This window comes from Bufo bufo, chromosome 10 (genome assembly GCF_905171765.1).
Source record: "Bufo bufo chromosome 10, aBufBuf1.1, whole genome shotgun sequence".
In the NCBI taxonomy this organism is placed as follows: Eukaryota; Metazoa; Chordata; class Amphibia; order Anura; family Bufonidae; genus Bufo; species Bufo bufo.
Genome location: NC_053398.1, coordinates 94,738,827 through 94,762,891, shown reverse-complemented (window position 1 = coordinate 94,762,891; position 24,065 = coordinate 94,738,827). Strand labels below are relative to the sequence as shown.

Genomic DNA, 24,065 nt, shown 5'->3' with positions numbered 1-24,065 from the left:
AAAAAATAAAAAGTTCTATGAACTCACTATGCCCATCAGCGAATACCTTAGGGTGTCTACTTTCCGAAATGGGGTCATTTGTGGGGTTTTTCTACTGTCTGGGCATTGTAGAACCTCAGGAAACATGACAGGTGCTCAGAAAGTCAGAGCTGCTTCAAAAAGCGGAAATTCACATTTTCGTACCATAGTTTGTAAACGCTATGGGCCAGATTTATCATTAGCTCAGGTCAGAATAATGGAGTGAAAAAGTCCCCAAAAAAGTCCCAAACGCTAAAACTGCGCACAAATTTGCAACTTTTTTCTGCTCTGCACTATGCTCGCCAGTTTTCTGAAAGTGGGCGTGGTTTCTTATGTAAATTAATCTCTAGACAGATTTACTATTGGGACTATTGTAAAAAGTGGCAAAAAAGTCGCAATTTCACTCCAGTGAGGACCATGCTTATCTTATGAGACTGTTTAATAGAACATGCGACTTTTTCATAAAAACGTGCGACTTTTGTAAAGCTGCTTGCTGACGGATAAACTGCTACCGTCAAACCAGATTTATTACAGTCTTAAAGGGCCGATCATAAATCTGACTTGGCTAAAACTGACTTTAGCCATATGTTAAAGGGGAGTGAGCTGTCAGAGTAATGATAAATCTGTCCCTAGGCCTTTTTCTTCTTTCCTTCCTCTTCCTTTTTTTGCTCCCTAAAGCCTGTCTGCAGCGTAGAGCGCCTAGGAAGCTCCGGTGCCCAGCTAGCCGCCTCTAGTCCCACGCCAGCCACCTCACCCGTCACAGTCTCCCGTCTGCCTACCTCTTTACAAGGCCTTAGCCGAAACTCCCCCCACCTCCCCCGCGCTCTGGCCACCTCCTGGCCTGCATGTGCTCACCCACTCAATGGCTCTCTTACACACAGTTCCCCTTAGCAGAGGGGGACATTCCTTCTGCTGGCCGGCCATAAACGGGCAGGCACCAGTCCCAAAGCCTGGCCCAGCTGCCTTGAACCCTTTCATTTCCAAATGCCAGTATACCGGGAGGTTGTGATCAGGCCTTGGCTGCCTGGACTAAGAGCTAGATGGGAGGCCTGCAGGGGAGGCTCGGGGAGAAGCGATTCGCAGCCAAACCGTCCCCGAGGCCTCTTGCGCTTTTCTCCTCTGGGAAGCGCCAAGTCGCTGTGCGTAGCGGCGTCGATTCATGCTGGCCGATCTGAGCGGGAGATGACAAAAATGGAAACGAGGAAGCGCAGACGGTCTACAGCACCCGCTCTTCCCTGGAGGTCTCCCATCCAAGTACTGACCGAGCCCAACCCTGCTTTGCTTCTGAGATCGGACGAGATCAGGCGTACCCAGGGTGGCATGGCCAGTAGACACCACCTGTCTTGTTGCCCAGGCAGCCTTCCTGGAGCTTGCACGGAGTCGAAGCGGCGCGCACGCTTGGTGAGCCGAGGACTGGCCAGGAACAGGAGGTGGCGCCGGCCCAGCGCTAAACAGCCAACGCCCTCGGGACTTCAGCGACGGACTTCCTTCCCCTCTGTCCAGCATCGAGGGACATCTGGTTGGGGGCATGGCAAAACGCCTAACACAGTCAGGAGCTTTCGAGCCGTGAATTCTGGCACAGCGCCACTCTGGCCCATTAGGGGACGGGTCTGAACGGCCAATGGGTTATAGCCCACCCCTCCCCATGCCGACAGGTGTCTTTTTTCAGCCATGAAAGATTTGCCGCCGTAGCGCCCCAGCAGCAGGTGTCTGTAAAAAAAACGCTCAGGACAGGCTTTCCGCAGGCCAAGAAATTATTCCAGCTGTGAAAGGCGGAGCTGCAAGTTGGGATGGAGCGAGGTGTCCGGAGGTGAATGAAAAGGGGTATTCCGGCCACAAGCAATTCTCGCCCGTGCGCCTTTGGGTGGGCTCCCAGTGGTCGCTCCCTCACCCAGCTAGCAGTTATCATCTGTCCAGTGGGTGTCGATAATTGCTTCTGGCCGGGATGCCCCTTTGAAGGAAGAAGGTGAGATGGGTGCGAATGATTGCAAGCTGCTTTCTCAGCAGGCTTCTCTTTGCTAGGGCGTATTGCCCGCAAGGATGTTGTGCTGGTGTGGCGCTGTAAATGAGCCTGCAGGTTAGCGGTGATTGCCTCCAGCCCTGCGGGAGGCATGGGTACTATGGAAGTGAAGCCTAGTCTCAAAAGTAAGAAGCAAGAATGGTGGTGGGCAGGAGTCTAACAAGCATACTGGGGTTTTGCAAGGGTTAAAGAGCAGGAGAGAGAAAGCGAATGCAATGAAGCAAGTGAGCGGTTGAAAAAGTGAATGTAAACTAGGCATAGAGGAGAGTGACCCCTGCTGGTTGACGTGAGGAAAAGCAAAAGCAAAAGTAAAAGTAAAAGCCTAAAAGTAATACACCTGGTATTCCCAGGCGGTCTCCCATCCAAGTACTAACCAGGCCCGACCCTGCTTAGCTTCCGAGATCAGACAAGATCAGGCGTGTTCAGGGTGGTGTGGCCATAGGCGGAAACAAGCCTCTCACTTGCTGCTCTTCTCCTTTGCAGTCTGGCAGGCTTTTCCAGAGCTGAACACTAAGGGCCAGATTTAGCATTAGCTCAGGTCAGAATAATGGAGTGAAAAAGTCCCCAAAAAAGTCCCAAACGCTAAAACTGCGCACAAATTTGCAACTTTTTTCTGCTCTGCACTATGCTCGCCAGTTTTCTGAAAGTGGGCGTGTTTTCTTATGTAAATTAATCTAATCTAATGTAAAAAGTCGCAAAAAAGTAGCAATTTCACTCCAGTGAGGACCATGCTTATCTTATGAGACTTTTTAATAGAACATGCGACTTTTTCATAAAAACTTGCGACTTTTTCATAACAACGTGCGACTTTTGTAAAGCTGCTTACTGACGGATAAACTGCTACCGTCAAACCAGATTTATTACAGTCTTAAAGGGCCGATCATAAATCTGACTTGGCTAAAACTGACTTTAGCCATATGTTAAAAGGGAGTGAGCTGTCAGAGTAATGATAAATCTGTCCCTAGGCCTTTTTCTTCTTTCCTTCCTCTTCCTTTTTTTGCTCCCTAAAGCCTGTCTGCAGCGTAGAGCGCCTAGGAAGCTCCGGCGCCCAGCTAGCCGCCTCTAGTCCCACGCCAGCCACCTCACCCGTCACAGTCTCCCGTCTGCCTACCTCTTTACAAGGCCTTAGCCGAAACTCCCCCCACCTCCCCCGCGCTCTGGCCACCTCCTGGCCTGCATGTGCTCACCCACTCAATGGCTCTCCTACACACAGTTCCCCTTAGCAGAGGGGGACATTCCTTCTGCTGGCCGGCCATAAACGTGCAGGCACCAGTCCCAAAGCCTGGCCCAGCTGCCTTGAACCCTTTAATTTCCAAATGCCAGTATACCGGGAGGTTGTGATCAGGCCTTGGCTGCCTGGACTAAGAGCTAGGTGGGAGGCCTGCAGGGGAGGCTCGGGGAGAAGCCATTAGCAGCCAAACCGTCCCCGAGGCCTCTTGCGCTTTTCTCCTCTGGGAAGCGCCAAGTCGCTGTGCGTAGCGGCGTCGATTCATGCTGGCCGATCTGAGCGGGAGATGACAAAAATGTAAACGAGGAAGCGCAGACGGTCTACAGCACCTGCTCTTCCCTGGAGGTCTCCCATCCAAGTACTGACCGAGCCCAACCCTGCTTTGCTTCTGAGATCAGGCGTACCCAGGGTGGCATGGCCGGTAGACACCACCTGTCTTGTCGCCCAGGCAGCCTTCCTGGAGCTTGCACGGAGTCGAAGCGGCGCACACGCTTGGTGAGCCGAGGACTGACCAGGAACAGGAGGTGGCGCCGGCCCAGCGCTAAACAGCCAACGCCCTCGGGACTTCAGCGACGGACTTCCTTCCCCTCTGTCCAGCATCGAGGGACATCTGGTTGGGGGCATGGCAAAACGCCTAACACACTCAGGAGCTTTCGAGCCGTGAATTCTGGCACTGCGCCACTCTGGCCCATTAGGGGACGGGTCTGAACGGCCAATGGGTTAAGACCCACCCCCCCATAGCCCACCCCTCCCCATGCCGATTGGTGTCTTTTTTCAGCCATGAAAGATTTGCCGCCGTAGCGCCCCAGCAGCAGGTGTCTGTAAAAAAAACGCTCAGGACAGGCTTTCCGCAGGCCAAGAAATGATTCCAGCTGTGAAAGGCGGAGCTGAAAGTTGGGATGGAACGAGGTGTCCGGAGGTGAATGAAAAGGGGTATTCCGGCCACAAGCAATTCTCGCCCGTGCGCCTTTGGGTGGGCTCCCAGGGGTCGCTCCCTCACCCAGCTAGCAGTTATCATCTGTCCAGTGGGTGGCGATAATTGCTTCTGGCCGGCATGCCCCTTTGAAGGAAGAAGGTGAGATGGGTGCGAATGATTGCAAGCTGCTTTTTCAGCAGGCTTCTCTTTGCTAGGGCGTATTACAGTCTTAAAGGGCCGATCATAAATCTGACTTGGCTAAAACTGACTTTAGCCATATGTTAAAGTGGAGTGAGCTGTCAGAGTAATGATAAATCTGTCCCTAGGCCTTTTCCTTCTTTCCTTCCTCTTCCTTTTTTTGCTCCCTAAAGCCTGTCTGCAGCGTAGAGCGCCTAGGAAGCTCCGGCGCCCAGCTAGCCGCCTCTAGTCCCACGCCAGCCACCTCACCCGTCACAGTCTCCCGTCTGCCTACCTCTTTACAAGGCCTTAGCCGAAACTCCCCCCACCTCCCCCGCGCTCTGGCCACCTCCTGGCCTGCATGTGCTCACCCACTCAATGGCTCTCTTACACACAGTTCCCTTTAGCAGAGGGGGACATTCCTTCTGCTGGCCGGCCATAAACGTGCAGGCACCAGTCCCAAAGCCTGGCCCAGCTGCCTTGAACCCTTTAATTTCCAAATGCCAGTATACCGGGAGGTTGTGATCAGGCCTTGGCTGCCTGGACTAAGAGCTAGGTGGGAGGCCTGCAGGGGAGGCTCGGGGAGAAGCCATTAGCAGCCAAACCGTCCCCGAGGCCTCTTGCGCTTTTCTCCTCTGGGAAGTGCCAAGTCGCTGTGCGTAGCGGCGTCGATTCATGCTGGCCGATCTGAGCGGGAGATGACAAAAATGGAAACGAGGAAGCGCAGACGGTCTACAGCACCCGCTCTTCCCTGGAGGTTTCCCATCCAAGTACTGACCGAGCCCAACCCTGCTTTGCTTCTGAGATCGGACGAGATCAGGCGTACCCAGGGTGGCATGGCCGGTAGACACCACCTGTCTTGTCGCCCAGGCAGCCTTCCTGGAGCTTGCACGGAGTCGAAGCGGCGCGCACGCTTGGTGAGCCGAGGACTGGCCAGGAACAGGAGGTGGCGCCGGCCCAGCGCTAAACGGCCAACGCCCTCGGGACTTCAGCGACGGACTTCCTTCCCCTCTGTCCAGCATCGAGGGACATCTGGTTGGGGGCATGGCAAAACGCCTAACACAGTCAGGAGCTTTCGAGCCGTGAATTCTGGCACAGCGCCACTCTGGCCCATTAGGGGACGGGTCTGAACGGCCAATGGGTTATAGCCCACCCCTCCCCATGCCGACAGGTGTCTTTTTTCAGCCATGAAAGATTTGCCGCCGTAGCGCCCCAGCAGCAGGTGTCTGTAAAAAAACGCTCAGGACAGGCTTTCCGCAGGCCAAGAAATTATTCCAGCTGTGAAAGGCGGAGCTGCAAGTTGGGATGGAGCGAGGTGTCCGGAGGTGAATGAAAAGGGGTATTCCGGCCACAAGCAATTCTCGCCCGTGCGCCTTTGGGTGGGCTCCCAGTGGTCGCTCCCTCACCCAGCTAGCAGTTATCATCTGTCCAGTGGGTGCCGATAATTGCTTCTGGCCGGGATGCCCCTTTGAAGGAAGAAGGTGAGATGGGTGCGAATGATTGCAAGCTGCTTTCTCAGCAGGCTTTTCTTTGCTAGGGCGTATTGCCCGCAAGGATGTTGTGCTGGTGTGGCGCTGTAAATGAGCCTGCAGGTTAGCGGTGATTGCCTCCAGCCCTGCGGGAGGCATGGGTACTATGGAAGTGAAGCCTAGTCTCAAAAGTAAGAAGCAAGAATGGTGGTGGGCAGGAGTCTAACAAGCATACTGGGGTTTTGCAAGGGTTAAAGAGCAGGAGAGAGAAAGCGAATGCAATGAAGCAAGTGAGCGGTTGAAAAAGTGAATGTAAACTAGGCATAGAGGAGAGTGACCCCTGCTGGTTGACGTGAGGAAAAGCAAAAGCAAAAGTAAAAGTAAAAGCCTAAAAGTAATACACCTGGTATTCCCAGGCGGTCTCCCATCCAAGTACTAACCAGGCCCGACCCTGCTTAGCTTCCGAGATCAGACAAGATCAGGCGTGTTCAGGGTGGTGTGGCCATAGGCGGAAACAAGCCTCTCACTTGCTGCTCTTCTCCTTTGCAGTCTGGCAGGCTTTTCCAGAGCTGAACACTAAGGGCCAGATTTAGCATTAGCTCAGGTCAGAATAATGGAGTGAAAAAGTCCCCAAAAAAGTCCCAAACGCTAAAACTGCGCACAAATTTGCAACTTTTTTCTGCTCTGCACTATGCTCGCCAGTTTTCTGAAAGTGGGCGTGTTTTCTTATGTAAATTAATCTAATCTAATGTAAAAAGTCGCAAAAAAGTCGCAATTTCACTCCAGTGAGGACCATGCTTATCTTATGAGACTTTTTAATAGAACATGCGACTTTTTCATAAAAACTTGCGACTTTTTCATAACAACGTGCGACTTTTGTAAAGCTGCTTACTGACGGATAAACTGCTACCGTCAAACCAGATTTATTACAGTCTTAAAGGGCCGATCATAAATCTGACTTGGCTAAAACTGACTTTAGCCATATGTTAAAAGGGAGTGAGCTGTCAGAGTAATGATAAATCTGTCCCTAGGCCTTTTTCTTCTTTCCTTCCTCTTCCTTTTTTTGCTCCCTAAAGCCTGTCTGCAGCGTAGAGCGCCTAGGAAGCTCCGGCGCCCAGCTAGCCGCCTCTAGTCCCACGCCAGCCACCTCACCCGTCACAGTCTCCCGTCTGCCTACCTCTTTACAAGGCCTTAGCCGAAACTCCCCCCACCTCCCCCGCGCTCTGGCCACCTCCTGGCCTGCATGTGCTCACCCACTCAATGGCTCTCTTACACACAGTTCCCCTTAGCAGAGGGGGACATTCCTTCTGCTGGCCGGCCATAAACGTGCAGGCACCAGTCCCAAAGCCTGGCCCAGCTGCCTTGAACCCTTTAATTTCCAAATGCCAGTATACTGGGAGGTTGTGATCAGGCCTTGGCTGCCTGGACTAAGAGCTAGGTGGGAGGCCTGCAGGGGAGGCTCGGGGAGAAGCCATTAGCAGCCAAACCGTCCCCGAGGCCTCTTGCGCTTTTCTCCTCTGGGAAGCGCCAAGTCGCTGTGCGTAGCGGCGTCGATTCATGCTGGCCGATCTGAGCGGGAGATGACAAAAATGTAAACGAGGAAGCGCAGACGGTCTACAGCACCTGCTCTTCCCTGGAGGTCTCCCATCCAAGTACTGACCGAGCCCAACCCTGCTTTGCTTCTGAGATCGGACGAGATCAGGCGTACCCAGGGTGGCATGGCCGGTAGACACCACCTGTCTTGTCGCCCAGGCAGCCTTCCTGGAGCTTGCACGGAGTCGAAGCGGTGCACACGCTTGGTGAGCCGAGGACTGGCCAGGAACAGGAGGTGGCGCCGGCCCAGCGCTAAACAGCCAACGCCCTCGGGACTTCAGCGACGGACTTCCTTCCCCTCTGTCCAGCATCGAGGGACATCTGGTTGGGGGCATGGCAAAACGCCTAACACAGTCAGGAGCTTTCGAGCCGTGAATTCTGGCACAGCGCCACTCTGGCCCATTAGGGGACAGGTCTGAACGGCCAATGGGTTAAGACCCGCCCCCCCATAGCCCACCCCTCCCCATGCCGATTGGTGTCTTTTTTCAGCCATGAAAGATTTGCCGCCGTAGCGCCCCAGCAGCAGGTGTCTGTAAAAAAAACGCTCAGGACAGGCTTTCCGCAGGCCAAGAAATGATTCCAGCTGTGAAAGGCGGAGCTGAAAGTTGGGATGGAACGAGGTGTCCGGAGGTGAATGAAAAGGGGTATTCCGGCCACAAGCAATTCTCGCCCGTGCGCCTTTGGGTGGGCTCCCAGGGGTCGCTCCCTCACCCAGCTAGCAGTTATCATCTGTCCAGTGGGTGGCGATAATTGCTTCTGGCCGGGATGCCCCTTTGAAGGAAGAAGGTGAGATGGGTGCGAATGATTGCAAGCTGCTTTTTCAGCAGGCTTCTCTTTGCTAGGGCGTATTACAGTCTTAAAGGGCCGATCATAAATCTGACTTGGCTAAAACTGACTTTAGCCATATGTTAAAGTGGAGTGAGCTGTCAGAGTAATGATAAATCTGTCCCTAGGCCTTTTCCTTCTTTCCTTCCTCTTCCTTTTTTTGCTCCCTAAAGCCTGTCTGCAGCGTAGAGCGCCTAGGAAGCTCCGGCGCCCAGCTAGCCGCCTCTAGTCCCACGCCAGCCACCTCACCCGTCACAGTCTCCCGTCTGCCTACCTCTTTACAAGGCCTTAGCCGAAACTCCCCCCACCTCCCCCGCGCTCTGGCCACCTCCTGGCCTGCATGTGCTCACCCACTCAATGGCTCTCTTACACACAGTTCCCCTTAGCAGAGGGGGACATTCCTTCTGCTGGCCGGCCATAAACGGGCAGGCACCAGCCCCAAAGCCTGGCCCAGCTGCCTTGAACCCTTTAATTTCCAAATGCCAGTATACCGGAAGGTTGTGATCAGGCCTTGGCTGCCTGGACTAAGAGCTAGGTGGGAGGCCTGCAGGGGAGGCTCGGGGAGAAGCCATTAGCAGCCAAACCGTCCCCGAGGCCTCTTGCGCTTTTCTCCTCTGGGAAGCGCCAAGTCGCTGTGCGTAGCGGCGTCGATTCATGCTGGCCGATCTGAGCGGGAGATGACAAAAATGTAAACGAGGAAGCGCAGACGGTCTACAGCACCCGCTCTTCCCTGGAGGTCTCCCATCCAAGTACTGACTGAGCCCAACCCTGCTTTGCTTCTGAGATCGGACGAGATCAGGCGTACCCAAGGTGGCATGGCCGGTAGACACCACCTGTCTTGTTGCCCAGGCAGCCTTCCTGGAGCTTGCACGGAGTCGAAGCGGCGCGCACGCTTGGTGAGCCGAGGACTGGCCAGGAACAGGAGGTGGCGCCGGCCCAGCGCTAAACGGCCAACGCCCTCGGGACTTCAGCGACGGACTTCCTTCCCCTCTGTCCAGCATCGAGGGACATCTGGTTGGGGGCATGGCAAAACGCCTAACACAGTCAGGAGCTTTCGAGCCGTGAATTCTGGCACAGCGCCACTCTGGCCCATTAGGGGACGGGTCTGAACGGCCAATGGGTTAAGACCCGCCCCCCCATAGCCCACCCCTCCCCATGCCGACAGGTGTCTTTTTTCAGCCATGAAAGATTTGCCGCCGTAGAGCCCCAGCAGCAGGTGTCTGTAAAAAAAACGCTCAGGACAGGCTTTCCGCAGGCCAAGAAATGATTCCAGCTGTGAAAGGCGGAGCTGCAAGTTGGGATGGAGCGAGGTGTCCGGAGGTGAATGAAAAGGGGTATTCCGGCCACAAGCAATTCTCGCTCCCTCACCCAGCTAGCAGTTATCATCTGTCCAGTGGGTGGCGATAATTGCTTCTGGCCGGGATGCCCCTTTGAAGGAAGAAGGTGAGATGGGTGCGAATTTGGGTGACCACGTGTCCCGGTTTGCCCGGGATCGTCCCGTAATTTACGTTTTTGTCCCGTGTCCCGGGAGCCTTCAAACCGGGACAATAGAGAGTCCCGGAATCAACTGCCTGCCAGTCAGTGGCGTCGCCAGGGGGTGGCCAGAGGGGGCCACGGCCCCCCCTACATCATGCTGTGCTCCCCCATGTGCCCCCCCAACTAAAATGCCCCCCCAAGTGAGCCGCCGCCGCCGGGCACAGGGAGATGAGCGCTTCCATTGCGCTCATCTCCTTAGTAATCTGCCTGTGCCAGCGGAGGTGCAGGGGAGGGAGAGGCGTGTCCCTTCCCCTTCCTCTGATAGGCTGCAGGCACTAGGCCGGCAGCCTATCAGAGGCCGGCGAAGGCGGGGCGATGACGTCATCGCACCGCCCGAGCCTTACAGCGCGGGACACAGGAAGAGTCTGCATCACATCGCTGACACTGAGGTAAGTATAAGTGGTTTTTTTTGTTGTTTTTTTTTTTTACAATAGTGTTACTGGCATGGGGGGGGGGGGCTTATTACAATGGGGGGGGCTTATTACAATGAGAGGGGCTTATTACAATGGGGGGGCTTATTACAATGGGGGGACTTATTACAATGAGGGGGGGCTTATTACAATGGGGGGGCTTATTACAATGAGGGGGCTTATTACAATGGGGGGGCTTATTACAATGGGGGGACTTATTACAATGAGGGGGGCTTATTACAATGGGGGGGCTTATTACAATGGGGGGGCTTATTACAATGAGGGGGGCTTATTACAGTGGGGGGACTTATTACAATGAGGGGGGCTTATTACAATGGGGGGGGCTTATTAAAATGGGGGGGCTTATTACAATGGGGGGGGGCTTATTACAATGGGGGGACTTATTACAATGAGGGGGGCTTATTACAATGGGGGGGCTTATTACAATGGGGGGGGTTATTACAATGAGGGGGGCTTATTACAATGGGGGGGCTTATTACAATGAGGGGGCTTATTACAATGGGGGGCTTATTACAATGGGGGGATTATTACAATGAGGGGGCTTATTACAATGGGGGGCTTATTACAATGGAGGGGGCTTATTACAATGGGGGGGGTTTATTACAATGGGGGGGCTTATTACAATGAGGGGTCTTATTACAATGAGGGGGGCTTATTACAATGAGGGGGGCTTATTACAATGGGGGGCTTATTACAATGAGGGGGGCTTATTACAATGGGGGGGCTTATTACAATGAGGGGGCTTATTACAATGGGGGGCTTATTACAATGAGGGGGGCTTATTACAATGGGGGGGCTTATTACAATGAGGAGGGCTTATTACAATGGGGGGGCTTATTACAATGGGGGGCTTATTACAATGGGGGGGCTTATTACAATGGGGGGGCTTAATACTGGCACATGATGGGGGGGGCTTAATACTGGCACATGATGATGGGGGGGCTTAATACTGGCACATGATGATGGGGGGACTTAATACTGGCACATGATGGGGGGGCTTAATACTGGCAAGTGATGGGGGGGCTTAATACTGGCACGTAATGGAAGGCTTATTACAAGCACGTAATGGGGGGCTTATTGCTGGCACGTAATGGGGGGGCTTATTACTGACACATAATGGGGGGCTTATTACTGGCACGTAATGGGGGGCTTATTACTGGCACGTAATGGGGGGGCTTATTACTGGCACGTAATGGGGGGCTTATTACTGGCACGTAATGGGGGGCTTATTACTGGCACGTAATGGGGGGCTTATTACTGGCACGTAATGGGGGGGCTTATTACTGGCACGTAATGGGGGGCTTATTACTGGCACGTAATGGGGGGGCTTATTACTGGCACGTAATGGGGGGCCTATTACTGGCACGTGATGGGGGGCTTATTACTGGCACGTGATGGGGGGCTTATTACTGGCACGTGATGGGGGGCTTATTACTGGCACGTGATGGGGGGCTTATTACTGGCACGTGATGGGGCTCTTGTTACTGGCACGTGATGGGGGGCTTATTACTGGCACGTGATGGGGGGCTTATTACTGGCACGTGATGGGGGGATTATTACTGGCACGTGATGGGGGGCTTATTACTGGCACGTGATGGGGGGCTTATTACTGGCACGTGATGGGGCTCTTGTTACTGGCACATTGGGGGGCTCTTGTTACTGGCAGTGGCACGTTATTGAGGGCACTTATTACTGGCACATTATTGGTGGGCACTATAGGGGCATCTACTGAGGCCACAAAGAAGGGGTGTTTTATATGGGGGGCTCTGTACAGTAGCATTTTATACTGGGACACATTATGGTGGGTACTATGGAGAAGGGGAGACAGGAGTACTATGGAGTCATCTACGGGGGGCACTAAGAAGGGGTATTTTATACTTGCAAATTATGGGGGACACTGAGGGCATCTACTGGGGCACGATAATATGGGGCATTTTATACTGGTACATTATGGGGGGCACTAGCAGGAAGGGGGGAGAGGAGCACTATGGAGCCATTTACTGGGGCACTATATAGGGGTATTTTATACTGGCACATTATGGGGGACATTAGCTCAACTGGGGGCATTACAAGGGGGTATGTTTGCACATTATAAAGAGAATTCTTTCTACTGGGGGGCATTATGGTGGGTTTTATTACTCCCCCATGGTATGACCCCCTAGTAGCAGCACCAGCCTCTCCCTGCTCTGCTATCCCTCTGCCCCTTCTCCAAATCCTTATTATGAAATCTTTCTCATTAGGATAAAACACAACATCAGCTCCGCCGAGCCCCCGGCCAAAGTGTTGAAGTGGCGTCCGAGATCCCCAAGGGCCAAGCCAAGTAACTGTAAGTGTTCATGTGAAATATGCTTTTTTTATATATGTACACTCCTGTGAGAGGCGGGGAGGGAGATCTGTGGATGACACTGTTATAGGGAGGGAGATCTGTGGATGACACTGTTATAGGGAGGGAGATCTGTGGATGACACTGTTATAGGGAGGGAGATCTGTGGATGACACTGTTATGGAGGGGGAAATGGGGATGACACTGTCATGGGGTGGATCTGGGGATGACACATATAGCATAAGATGCTATATACGGTATGTGGCATCCACAGATCCCCCCCATAGCAGTGTCATCCACAGATCCCCCTCTCTATAAAAGTGTCATCCACAGACAGCTGGACTTTTCTTCCCTGTTGCGGTTTTAGGTATTGGGTAAAGTATTGTAGCATTTCTAAGCGTACTTGTGTAAATGTATCATTGTTATAGCTGCCCCCCCTACTTTTGTCCTGGCCCCCAGTGTGCCCCCACAAAATTTGAAAGCTAGAGACGCCACTGCTGCCAGTCTGCAACATTCACTGCCGCTGCTGCCGCAGTGCTGTTGTAATTAATTCATCCTAAATCACTGGTTGCTACGGCTGCCCCGCTTGGCGTGTAGCAACCAGTGACGTCACCATGTCCCGCTCTCTCTGCGGCTCCGACTCCACCCCCACCTCCTCCTCCTCCTCCAGCTGCCGCCGCGGTTCTTGCAGCAGAGAGAGCAGCGCAGCAGCATCGATTCGTACAGGGCAGGCAGTGAGTCACTCACCGTCACCTACCAGTACCGGGGCAGTGGCACAGACCAAGACCTCCTCCTCCTCTGAGTCCTCCTGACCTCGGCTCCCGCTAGTAAGTCCCGCCGGCGCCGCGACTCCCGCTGCTCTGCAAGCCTGTGACATCTCTCACAGTGCAGTGCAGTTCTCATTCTCCGCCGGTCTGACCTCCTCTACCGCCCAGCGCCCCCGGCAGGCTCCTCCCGGCTCCCGCCCGAGCGGCCCGACGATTCTCTCTCTGCCAGTGCCTGCCAGACGCCAGTGCCTCCTCGAGTCCTGACTGGAAGAACACCGGCGCAAGACTGCCCTGCCCTGCTCCACCACCACCAGTGACCAGACGAGGAGACAGTCACTCCATCTCCATTATATGACTCCAAAAGGTGAGCAAATAGGGGCAATTGACACTGGGTGGCAGCATCTGATGGGGCACAGTAGCGACAATCTATGGGCACACTGGCATTTGATGGCGCACAGTAGCGACAATTTATGGGCAGACTGGCATTAGATGGGGCACAATAGCGACAATTCATGGGCACACTGGCAGCATCTGATGGGGCACAGTAGCGACAATCTATGGGCACACTGGCATTTGATGGCGCACAGTAGCGACAATTTATGGGCACACTGGCATTTGATGGGGCACAATAGCGACAATTCATGGGCACACTGGCAGCATCTGATGGGGGCACAGTAGCGACAATTCATGGGCACACTGGCATTTGATGGACTGTGCCCCATCAAATGCCAGTGTGCCCATGAATTGTCGCTACTGTGCCCCCATCAGATGCTGCCAGTGTGCCCATGAATTGTCGCAAACTGTGCCTCATCAGATGCTGCCAGTGTGCCTATCAATTGCCGCTACTGTGCCCATCAGATCAGATGCTGCCAGTGTGTCAATTAATTGTCACTACTGTGCCCCATCAAATGCTGCCAGTGTGCTAATGAGTTCTTACTCATTAAAAAAAAAAAACAATAAAAAAATCTGTTAATTTATTGCAACTTGTTCTGTTTGTTTTTTCTATTTCTTATTTCTATTTTCTTAAGAGATGTCTAACACATTAAAAATATGACCTGTTTTAGGTAGCCAGTGATTGTGTGCAGGGCACAATCACAAATTACTGAACAATGCACAGGCAGTTATGTTTATAGCAATCTCAAGCATAACTTCGATGCAATGAACTTGCCAGCGTAAGTACAAAGTACGCCGCTGTCACTAAGTGACTTAATTTTTTAAAAAAAGTATCAAAAATCATATTTTTTGGGGAGTGGACATGGGTGCGGGGGGGCCGGGGCGGGTGTCCCTGAATGGCAGTTTGGAAATGTGGTCACCCTAGTGCGAATGATTGCAAGCTGCTTTTTCAGCAGGCTTTTCTTTGCTAGGGCGTATTGCCCGCAAGGATGTTGTGCTGGTGTGGCGCTGTAAATGAGCCTGCAGGTTAGCGGTGATTGCCTCCAGCCCTGCGGGAGGCATGGGTACTATGGAAGTGAAGCCTAGTCTCAAAAGTAAGAAGCAAGAATGGTGGTGGGCAGGAGTCTAACAAGCATACTGGGGTTTTGCAAGGGTTAAAGAGCAGGAGAGAGAAAGCGAATGCAATGAAGCAAGTGAGCGGTTGAAAAAGTGAATGTAAACTAGGCATAGAGGAGAGTGACCCCTGCTGGTTGACGTGAGGAAAAGCAAAAGCAAAAGTAAAAGCCTACAGCACCTGGTATTCCCAGGCGGTCTCCCATCCAAGTACTAACCAGGCCCGACCCTGCTTAGCTTCCGAGATCAGACGAGATCGGGCGTGTTCAGGGTGGTGTGGCCGTAGGCGGAAGCAAGCCTCTCACTTGCTGCTCTTCTCCTTTGCAGTCTGGCAGGCTTTTCCAGAGCTGAACACTAAGGGCCAGATTTAGCATTAGCTCAGGTCAGAATAATGGAGTGAAAAAGTCCCCAAAAAAGTCCCAAACGCTAAAACTGCGCACAAATTTGCAACTTTTTTCTGCTCTGCACTATGCTCGCCAGTTTTCTGAAAGTGGGCGTGTTTTCTTATGTAAATTAATCTAATCTAATGTAAAAAGTCGCAAAAAAGTGGCAATTTCACTCCAGTGAGGACCATGCTTATCTTATGAGACTTTTTAATAGAACATGCGACTTTTTCATAAAAACTTGCGACTTTTTCATAACAACGTGCGACTTTTGTAAAGCTGCTTACTGACGGATAAACTGCTACCGTCAAACCAGATTTATTACAGTCTTAAAGGGCCGATCATAAATCTGACTTGGCTAAAACTGACTTTAGCCATATGTTAAAGGGGAGTGAGCTGTCAGAGTAATGATAAATCTGTCCCTAGGCCTTTTTCTTCTTTCCTTCCTCTTCCTTTTTTTGCTCCCTACAGCCTGTCTGCAGCGTAGAGCGCCTAGGAAGCTCCGGCGCCCAGCTAGCCGCCTCTAGTCCCACGCCAGCCACCTCACCCGTCACAGTCTCCCGTCTGCCTACCTCTTTACAAGGCCTTAGCCGAAACTCCCCCCACCTCCCCCGCGCTCTGGCCACCTCCTGGCCTGCATGTGCTCACCCACTCAATGGCTCTCTTACACACAGTTCCCCTTAGCAGAGGGGGACATTCCTTCTGCTGGCCGGCCATAAACGGGCAGGCACCAGCCCCAAAGCCTGGCCCAGCTGCCTTGAACCCTTTAATTTCCAAATGCCAGTATACCGGGAGGTTGTGATCAGGCCTTGGCTGCCTGGACTAAGAGCTAGGTGGGAGGCCTGCAGGGGAGGCTCGGGGAGAAGCCATTAGCAGCCAAACCGTCCCCGAGGCCTCTTGCGCTTTTCTCCTCTGGGAAGCGCCAAGTCGCTGTGCGTAGCGGCGTCGATTCATGCTGGCCGATCTGAGCGGGAGATGACAAAAATGGAAACGAGGAAGCGCAGACGGTCTACAGCACCCGCTCTTCCCTGGAGGTCTCCCATCCAAGTACTGACCGAGCCCAACCCTGCTTTGCTTCTGAGATCGGACGAGATCAGGCGTACCCAGGGTGGCATGGCCGGTAGACACCACCCGTCTTGTCGCCCAGGCAGCCTTCCTGGAGCTTGCACGGAGTCGAAGCGGCGCGCACGCTTGGTGAGCCGAGGACTGGCCAGGCACAGGAGGTGGCGCCGGAACAGCGCTAAACGGCCAACGCCCTCGGGACTTCAGCGACGGACTTCCTTCCCCTCTGTCCAGCATCGAGGGACATCTGGTTGGGGGCATGGCAAAACGCCTAACACAGTCAGGAGCTTTCGAGCCGTGAATTCTGGCACAGCGCCACTCTGGCCCATTAGGGGACGGGTCTGAACGGCCAATGGGTTAAGACCCGCCCCCCCCCCATAGCCCACCCCTCCCCATGCCGACAGGTGTCTTTTTTCAGCCATGAAAGATTTGCCGCCGTAGTGCCCCAGCAGCAGGTGTCTGTAAAAAAAAACGCTCAGGACAGGCTTTCCGCAGGCCAAGAAATGATTCCAGCTGTGAAAGGCGGAGCTGCAAGTTGGGATAGAGCGAGGTGTCCGGAGGTGAATGAAAAGGGGTATTCCGGCCACAAGCAATTCTCGCTCCCTCACCCAGCTAGCAGTTATCATCTGTCCAGTGGGTGGCGATAATTGCTTCTGGCCGGGATGCCCCTTTGAAGGAAGAAGGTGAGATGGGTGCGAATGATTGCAAGCTGCTTTTTCAGCAGGCTTCTCTTTGCTAGGGCGTATTGCCCGCAAGGATGTTGTGCTGGTGTGGCGCTGTAAATGAGCCTGCAGGTTAGCGGTGATTGCCTCCAGCCCTGCGGGAGGCATGGGTACTATGGAAGTGAAGCCTAGTCTCAAAAGTAAGAAGCAAGAATGGTGGTGGGCAGGAGTCTAACAAGCATACTGGGGTTTTGCAAGGGTTAAAGAGCAGGAGAGAGAAAGCGAATGCAATGAAGCAAGTGAGCGGTTGAAAAAGTGAATGTAAACTAGGCATAGAGGAGAGTGACCCCTGCTGGTTGACGTGAGGAAAAGCAAAAGCAAAAGCAAAAGTAAAAGCCTACAGCACCTGGTATTCCCAGGCGGTCTCCCATCCAAGTACTAACCAGGCCCGACCCTGCTTAGCTTCCGAGATCAGACGAGATCGGGCGTGTTCAGGGTGGTGTGGCCGTAGGCGGAAGCAAGCCTCTCACTTGCTGCTCTTCTCCTTTGCAGTCTGGCAGGCTTTTCCAGAGCTGAACACTAAGGGCCAGATTTAGCATTAGCTCAGGTCAGAATAATGGAGTGAAAAAGTCCCCAAAAAAGTCCCAAACGCTAAAACTGCGCACAAATTTGCAACTTTTTTCTGCTCTGCACTATGCTCGCCAGTTTTCTGAAAGTGGGCGTGTTTTCTTATGTAAATGAATCTAATCTAATGTAAAAAGTCGCAAAAAAGTGGCAATTTCACTCCAGTGAGGACCATGCTTATCTTATGAGACTTTTTAATAGAACATGCGACTTTTTCATAAAAACTTGCGACTTTTTCATAACAACGTGCGACTTTTGTAAAGCTGCTTACTGACGGATAAACTGCTACCGTCAAACCAGATTTATTACAGTCTTAAAGGGCCGATCATAAATCTGACTTGGCTAAAACTGACTTTAGCCATATGTTAAAGGGGAGTGAGCTGTCAGAGTAATGATAAATCTGTCCCTAGGCCTTTTTCTTCTTTCCTTCCTCTTCCTTTTTTTGCTCCCTAAAGCCTGTCTGCAGCGTAGAGCGCCTAGGAAGCTCCGGCGCCCAGCTAGCCGCCTCTAGTCCCACGCCAGCCACCTCACCCGTCACAGTCTCCCGTCTGCCTACCTCTTTACAAGGCCTTAGCCGAAACTCCCCCCACCTCCCCCGCGCTCTGGCCACCTCCTGGCCTGCATGTGCTCACCCACTCAATGGCTCTCTTACACACAGTTCCCCTTAGCAGAGGGGGACATTCCTTCTGCTGGCCGGCCATAAACGGGCAGGCACCAGCCCCAAAGCCTGGCCCAGCTGCCTTGAACCCTTTAATTTCCAAATGCCAGTATACCGGGAGGTTGTGATCAGGCCTTGGCTGCCTGGACTAAGAGCTAGGTGGGAGGCCTGCAGGGGAGGCTCGGGGAGAAGCCATTAGCAGCCAAACCGTCCCCGAGGCCTCTTGCGCTTTTCTCCTCTGGGAAGCGCCAAGTCGCTGTGCGTAGCGGCGTCGATTCATGCTGGCCGATCTGAGCGGGAGATGACAAAAATGGAAACGAGGAAGCGCAGACGGTCTACAGCACCCGCTCTTCCCTGGAGGTCTCCCATCCAAGTACTGACCGAGCCCAACCCTGCTTTGCTTCTGAGATCAGACGAGATCAGGCGTACCCAGGGTGGCATGGCTGGTAGACACCACCCGTCTTGTCGCCCAGGCAGCCTTCCTGGAGCTTGCACGGAGTCGAAGCGGCGCGCACGCTTGGTGAGCCGAGGACTGGCCAGGAACAGGAGGTGGCGCCGGAACAGCGCTAAACGGCCAACGCCCTCGGGACTTCAGCGACGGACTTCCTTCCCCTCTGTCCAGCATCGAGGGAAATCTGGTTGGGGGCATGGCAAAACGCCTAACACAGTCAGGAGCTTTTGAGCCGTGAATTCTGGCACAGCGCCACTCTGGCCCATTAGGGGACGGGTCTGAACGGCCAATGGGTTAAGACCTGCCCCCCCATAGCCCACCCCTCCCCATGCCGACAGGTGTCTTTTTTCAGCCATGAAAGATTTGCCGCCGTAGCGCCCCAGCAGCAGGTGTCTGTAAAAAAAACGCTCAGGACGGGCTTTCCGCAGGCCAAGAAATGATTCCAGCTGTGAAAGGCGGAGCTGCAAGTTGGGATGGAGCGAGGTGTCCGGATGTGAATGAAAAGGGGTATTCCGGCCACAAGCAATTCTCGCTCCCTCACCCAGCTAGCAGTTATCATCTGTCCAGTGGGTGGCGATAATTGCTTCTGGCCGGGATGCCCCTTTGAAGGAAGAAGGTGAGATGGGTGCGAATGATTGCAAGCTGATTTTTCAGCAGGCTTCTCTTTGCTAGGGCGTATTGCCCGCAAGGATGTTGTGCTGGTGTGGCGCTGTAAATGAGCCTGCAGGTTAGCGGTGATTGCCTCCAGCCCTGCGGGAGGCATGGGTACTATGGAAGTGAAGCCTAGTCTCAAAAGTAAGAAGCAAGAATGGTGGTGGGCAGGAGTCTAACAAGCATACTGGGGTTTTGCAAGGTTTAAAGAGCAGGAGAGAGAAAGCGAATGCAATGAAGCAAGTGAGCGGTTGAAAAAGTGAATGTAAACTAGGCATAGAGGAGAGTGACCCCTGCTGGTTGACGTGAGGAAAAGCAAAGCAAAGCAAAAGTAAAAGCCTACAGCACCTGGTATTCCCAGGCGGTCTCCCATCCAAGTACTAACCAGGCCCGACCCTGCTTAGCTTCCGAGATCAGACGAGATCGGGCGTGTTCAGGGTGGTGTGGCCGTAGGCGGAAGCAAGCCTCTCACTTGCTGCTCTTCTCCTTTGCAGTCTGGCAGGCTTTTCCAGAGCTGAACACTAAGGGCCAGATTTAGCATTAGCTCAGGTCAGAATAATGGAGTGAAAAAGTCCCCAAAAAAGTCCCAAACGCTAAAACTGCGCACAAATTTGCAACTTTTTTCTGCTCTGCACTATGCTCGCCAGTTTTCTGAAAGTGGGCGTGTTTTCTTATGTAAATTAATCTAATCTAATGTAAAAAGTCGCAAAAAAGTGGCAATTTCACTCCAGTGAGGACCATGCTTATCTTATGAGACTTTTTAATAGAACATGCGACTTTTTCATAAAAACTTGCGACTTTTTCATAACAACGTGCGACTTTTGTAAAGCTGCTTACTGACGGATAAACTGCTACCGTCAAACCAGATTTATTACAGTCTTAAAGGGCCGATCATAAATCTGACTTGGCTAAAACTGACTTTAGCCATATGTTAAAGGGGAGTGAGCTGTCAGAGTAATGATAAATCTGTCCCTAGGCCTTTTTCTTCTTTCCTTCCTCTTCCTTTTTTTGCTCCCTAAAGCCTGTCTGCAGCGTAGAGCGCCTAGGAAGCTCCGGCGCCCAGCTAGCCGCCTCTAGTCCCACGCCAGCCACCTCACCCGTCACAGTCTCCCGTCTGCCTACCTCTTTACAAGGCCTTAGCCGAAACTCCCCCCACCTCCCCCGCGCTCTGGCCACCTCCTGGCCTGCATGTGCTCCCCCACTCAATGGCTCCCTTACACACAGTTCCCCTTAGCAGAGGGGGACCTTCCTTCTGCTGGCCGGCCATAAACGGGCAGGCACCAGCCCCAAAGCCTGGCCCAGCTGCCTTGAACCCTTTAATTTCCAAATGCCAGTATACCGGGAGGTTGTGATCAGGCCTTGGCTGCCTGGACTAAGAGCTAGGTGGGAGGCCTGCAGGGGAGGCTCGGGGAGAAGCCATTAGCAGCCAAACCGTCCCCGAGGCCTCTTGCGCTTTTCTCCTCTGGGAAGCGCCAAGTCGCTGTGCGTAGCGGCGTCGATTCATGCTGGCCGATCTGAGCGGGAGATGACAAAAATGGAAACGAGGAAGCGCAGACGGTCTACAGCACCCGCTCTTCCCTGGAGGTCTCCCATCCAAGTACTGACCGAGCCCAACCCTGCTTTGCTTCTGAGATCGGACGAGATCAGGCGTACCCAGGGTGGCATGGCCGGTAGACACCACCTGTCTTGTCGCCCAGGCAGCCTTCCTGGAGCTTGCACGGAGTCGAAGCGGCGCGCACGCTTGGTGAGCCGAGGACTGGCCAGGAACAGGAGGTGGCGCCGGAACAGCGCTAAACGGCCAACGCCCTCGGGACTTCAGCGACGGACTTCCTTCCCCTCTGTCCAGCATCGAGGGACATCTGGTTGGGGGCATGGCAAAACGCCTAACACAGTCAGGAGCTTTCGAGCCGTGAATTCTGGCACAGCGCCACTCTGGCCCATTAGGGGACGGGTCTGAACGGCCAATGGGTTAAGACCCGCCCCCCCCCATAGCCCACCCCTCCCCATGCCGACAGGTGTCTTTTTTCAGCCATGAAAGATTTGCCGCCGTAGTGCCCCAGCAGCAGGTGTCTGTAAAAAAAAAACGCTCAGGACAGGCTTTCCGCAGGCCAAGAAATGATTCCAGCTGTGAAAGGCGGAGCTGCAAGTTGGGATAGAGCGAGGTGTCCGGAGGTGAATGAAAAGGGGTATTCCGGCCACAAGCAATTCTCGCTCCCTCACCCAGCTAGCAGTTATCATCTGTCCAGTGGGTGGCGATAATTGCTTCTGGCCGCGATGCCCCTTTGAAGGAAGAAGGTGAGATGGGTGCGAATGATTGCAAGCTGCTTTTTCAGCAGGCTTCTCTTTGCTAGGGCGTATTGCCCGCAAGGATGTTGTGCTGGTGTGGCGCTGTAAATGAGCCTGCAGGTTAGCGGTGATTGCCTCCAGCCCTGCGGGAGGCATGGGTACTATGGAAGTGAAGCCTAGTCTCAAAAGTAAGAAGCAAGAATGGTGGTGGGCAGGAGTCTAACAAGCATACTGGGGTTTTGCAAGGGTTAAAGAGCAGGAGAGAGAAAGCGAATGCAATGAAGCAAGTGAGCGGTTGAAAAAGTGAATGTAAACTAGGCATAGAGGAGAGTGACCCCTGCTGGTTGACGTGAGGAAAAGCAAAAGCAAAAGTAAAAGCCTACAGCACCTGGTATTCCCAGGCGGTCTCCCATCCAAGTACTAACCAGGCCCGACCCTGCTTAGCTTCCGAGATCAGACGAGATCGGCGTGTTCAGGGTGGTGTGGCCGTAGGCGGAAGCAAGCCTCTCACTTGCTGCTCTTCTCCTTTGCAGTCTGGCAGGCTTTTCCAGAGCTGAACACTAAGGGCCAGATTTAGCATTAGCTCAGGTCAGAATAATGGAGTGAAAAAGTCCCCAAAAAAGTCCCAAACGCTAAAACTGCGCACAAATTTGCAACTTTTTTCTGCTCTGCACTATGCTCGCCAGTTTTCTGAAAGTGGGCGTGTTTTCTTATGTAAATTAATCTAATCTAATGTAAAAAGTCGCAAAAAAGTGGCAATTTCACTCCAGTGAGGACCATGCTTATCTTATGAGACTTTTTAATAGAACATGCGACTTTTTCATAAAAACTTGCGACTTTTTCATAACAACGTGCGACTTTTGTAAAGCTGCTTACTGACGGATAAACTGCTACCGTCAAACCAGATTTATTACAGTCTTAAAGGGCCGATCATAAATCTGACTTGGCTAAAACTGACTTTAGCCATATGTTAAAGGGGAGTGAGCTGTCAGAGTAATGATAAATCTGTCCCTAGGCCTTTTTCTTCTTTCCTTCCTCTTCCTTTTTTTGCTCCCTAAAGCCTGTCTGCAGCGTAGAGCGCCTAGGAAGCTCCGGCGCCCAGCTAGCCGCCTCTAGTCCCACGCCAGCCACCTCACCCGTCACAGTATCCCGTCTGCCTACCTCTTTACAAGGCCTTAGCCGAAACTCCCCCCACCTCCCCCGCGCTCTGGCCACCTCCTGGCCTGCATGTGCTCACCCACTCAATGGCTCTCTTACACACAGTTCCCCTTAGCAGAGGGGGACATTCCTTCTGCTGGCTGGCCATAAAAGGGCAGGCACCAGCCCCAAAGCCTGGCCCAGCTGCCTTGAACCCTTTAATTTCCAAATGCCAGTATACCGGGAGGTTGTGATCAGGCCTTGGCTGCCTGGACTAAGAGCTAGGTGGGAGGCCTGCAGGGGAGGCTCGGGGAGAAGCCATTAGCAGCCAAACCGTCCCCGAGGCCTCTTGCGCTTTTCTCCTCTGGGAAGCGCCAAGTCGCTGTGCGTAGCGGCGTCGATTCATGCTGGCCGATCTGAGCGGGAGATGACAAAAATGGAAACGAGGAAGCGCAGACGGTCTACAGCACCCGCTCTTCCCTGGAGGTCTCCCATCCAAGTACTGACCGAGCCCAACCCTGCTTTGCTTCTGAGATCAGACGAGATCAGGCGTACCCAGGGTGGCATGGCCGGTAGACACCACCCGTCTTGTCGCCCAGGCAGCCTTCCTGGAGCTTGCACGGAGTCGAAGCGGCGCGCACGCTTGGTGAGCCGAGGACTGGCCAGGAACAGGAGGTGGCGCCGGAACAGCGCTAAACGGCCAACGCCCTCGGGACTTCAGCGACGGACTTCCTTCCCCTCTGTCCAGCATCGAGGGACATCTGGTTGGGGGCATGGCAAAACGCCTAACACAGTCAGGAGCTTTCGAGCCGTGAATTCTGGCACAGCGCCACTCTGGCCCATTAGGGGACGGGTCTGAACGGCCAATGGGTTAAGACCCGCCCCCCCCCCCTAGCCCACCCCTCCCCATGCCGACAGGTGTCTTTTTTCAGCCATGAAAGATTTGCCGCCGTAGTGCCCCAGCAGCAGGTGTCTGTAAAAAAAAAACGCTCAGGACAGGCTTTCCGCAGGCCAAGAAATGATTCCAGCTGTGAAAGGCGGAGCTGCAAGTTGGGATAGAGCGAGGTGTCCGGAGGTGAATGAAAAGGGGTATTCCGGCCACAAGCAATTCTCGCTCCCTCACCCAGCTAGCAGTTATCATCTGTCCAGTGGGTGGCGATAATTGCTTCTGGCCGGGATGCCCCTTTGAAGGAAGAAGGTGAGATGGGTGCGAATGATTGCAAGCTGCTTTTTCAGCAGGCTTCTCTTTGCTAGGGCGTATTGCCCGCAAGGATGTTGTGCTGGTGTGGCGCTGTAAATGAGCCTGCAGGTTAGCGGTGATTGCCTCCAGCCCTGCGGGAGG

General features: G+C 53.5%; 4 non-coding genes and 11 pseudogenes across 4 annotated transcripts; all 15 read right to left on the bottom strand.

Annotated features, from left to right (window-relative positions):
- Nucleotides 1-1,231: 1,231 nt before the first annotated feature.
- LOC120981298 lies at nucleotides 1,232-1,351 on the bottom strand (annotated as a pseudogene).
- A 1,012-nt stretch (nucleotides 1,352-2,363) lies between these two features.
- LOC120981310 lies at nucleotides 2,364-2,482 on the bottom strand (annotated as a pseudogene).
- Nucleotides 2,483-3,583: 1,101 nt separating this feature from the next.
- Nucleotides 3,584-3,693, bottom strand: LOC120981311 (annotated as a pseudogene).
- Nucleotides 3,694-5,088: 1,395 nt separating this feature from the next.
- LOC120981306 lies at nucleotides 5,089-5,208 on the bottom strand (annotated as a pseudogene).
- Nucleotides 5,209-6,219: 1,011 nt separating this feature from the next.
- On the bottom strand, nucleotides 6,220-6,338 carry LOC120981309 (annotated as a pseudogene).
- Nucleotides 6,339-7,439: 1,101 nt separating this feature from the next.
- LOC120981288 lies at nucleotides 7,440-7,559 on the bottom strand (annotated as a pseudogene).
- A 1,395-nt stretch (nucleotides 7,560-8,954) lies between these two features.
- On the bottom strand, nucleotides 8,955-9,074 carry LOC120981308 (annotated as a pseudogene).
- A 5,904-nt stretch (nucleotides 9,075-14,978) lies between these two features.
- On the bottom strand, nucleotides 14,979-15,097 carry LOC120981285. The gene has a single exon (XR_005774696.1). It is a non-coding gene; the product is annotated as a 5S ribosomal RNA (ribosomal RNA).
- Nucleotides 15,098-16,198: 1,101 nt separating this feature from the next.
- On the bottom strand, nucleotides 16,199-16,318 carry LOC120981297 (annotated as a pseudogene).
- Nucleotides 16,319-17,310: 992 nt separating this feature from the next.
- LOC120981284 lies at nucleotides 17,311-17,429 on the bottom strand. Its single transcript, XR_005774695.1, has one exon. It is a non-coding gene; the product is annotated as a 5S ribosomal RNA (ribosomal RNA).
- Nucleotides 17,430-18,530: 1,101 nt separating this feature from the next.
- On the bottom strand, nucleotides 18,531-18,650 carry LOC120981305 (annotated as a pseudogene).
- Nucleotides 18,651-19,636: 986 nt separating this feature from the next.
- LOC120981283 lies at nucleotides 19,637-19,755 on the bottom strand. Its single transcript, XR_005774694.1, has one exon. It is a non-coding gene; the product is annotated as a 5S ribosomal RNA (ribosomal RNA).
- Nucleotides 19,756-20,856: 1,101 nt separating this feature from the next.
- Nucleotides 20,857-20,976, bottom strand: LOC120981296 (annotated as a pseudogene).
- Nucleotides 20,977-21,962: 986 nt separating this feature from the next.
- On the bottom strand, nucleotides 21,963-22,080 carry LOC120981286. The gene has a single exon (XR_005774697.1). It is a non-coding gene; the product is annotated as a 5S ribosomal RNA (ribosomal RNA).
- A 1,101-nt stretch (nucleotides 22,081-23,181) lies between these two features.
- Nucleotides 23,182-23,301, bottom strand: LOC120981304 (annotated as a pseudogene).
- Nucleotides 23,302-24,065: the final 764 nt, after the last annotated feature.